Source organism: Penaeus monodon, chromosome 32, assembly GCF_015228065.2.
Source record: "Penaeus monodon isolate SGIC_2016 chromosome 32, NSTDA_Pmon_1, whole genome shotgun sequence".
In the NCBI taxonomy this organism is placed as follows: Eukaryota; Metazoa; Arthropoda; class Malacostraca; order Decapoda; family Penaeidae; genus Penaeus; species Penaeus monodon.
In genome coordinates this window covers 31,555,568-31,556,181 of record NC_051417.1, presented here as the reverse complement: position 1 = coordinate 31,556,181, position 614 = coordinate 31,555,568, and the positions used below count along the sequence as shown (strand labels likewise).

Here is a 614-nt window from a genome sequence, read left to right as displayed (position 1 = left end):
TGCAAAACGGAATTTAGTAATGACACTAGTTTCCCATTACAGACGCAAGCCAGGTGATTACGGCCCTTTTAATTAGTCCTAATGAACGCTATTTGGGGGAAGATGGGGTGCCAGATCTTAGGTATTATCAGCCCAAAAGTTCCTACTATTTTCTCGCAGGCAGTTATGGTCTAAAGTGTATGATTATCTTAGCGATTTGTTACATATAATCGTGGTGTTATAACGTCATTATAAACGCATTTCTAACACCATTGCAAAAATTAGGTAGTTCTAATACCATTAGCAGTTTTAACTATTATATCTTTTAAGTATAGTTTTAACACCGTTGTAAGTTTCAAGTAGTTCTAACACTATTATAAACTTTTAAGTATTGTTATAACACTATCATAAAGTTCTAAAACTGAACTTTAAATACACTAATAAAAACATTTTATCCGAGGCTGAGTGTGTGTGGTGGAACCTGTGCCTAAGCGTCTTTCTTTTGTGCTGTAATATAGAGTAATTTTGTATATTTGTATACTAGAGAACGTAACAGTACCTGTGATCTTTTGTTGTATGAACTGTCTGTCTTGCGTTCAAGCTGGTGTGAAGGAATGCATTATGTGGAGAGAAAC

General features: G+C 34.7%; 1 protein-coding gene across 1 annotated transcript in view; it reads right to left on the bottom strand.

The window, feature by feature from the left end:
- LOC119593640 (titin-like) overlaps positions 1 to 614 on the bottom strand; it is a gene marked incomplete in the record, with an annotated part of 14,533 nt that overhangs the window by 9,212 nt on the left and 4,707 nt on the right.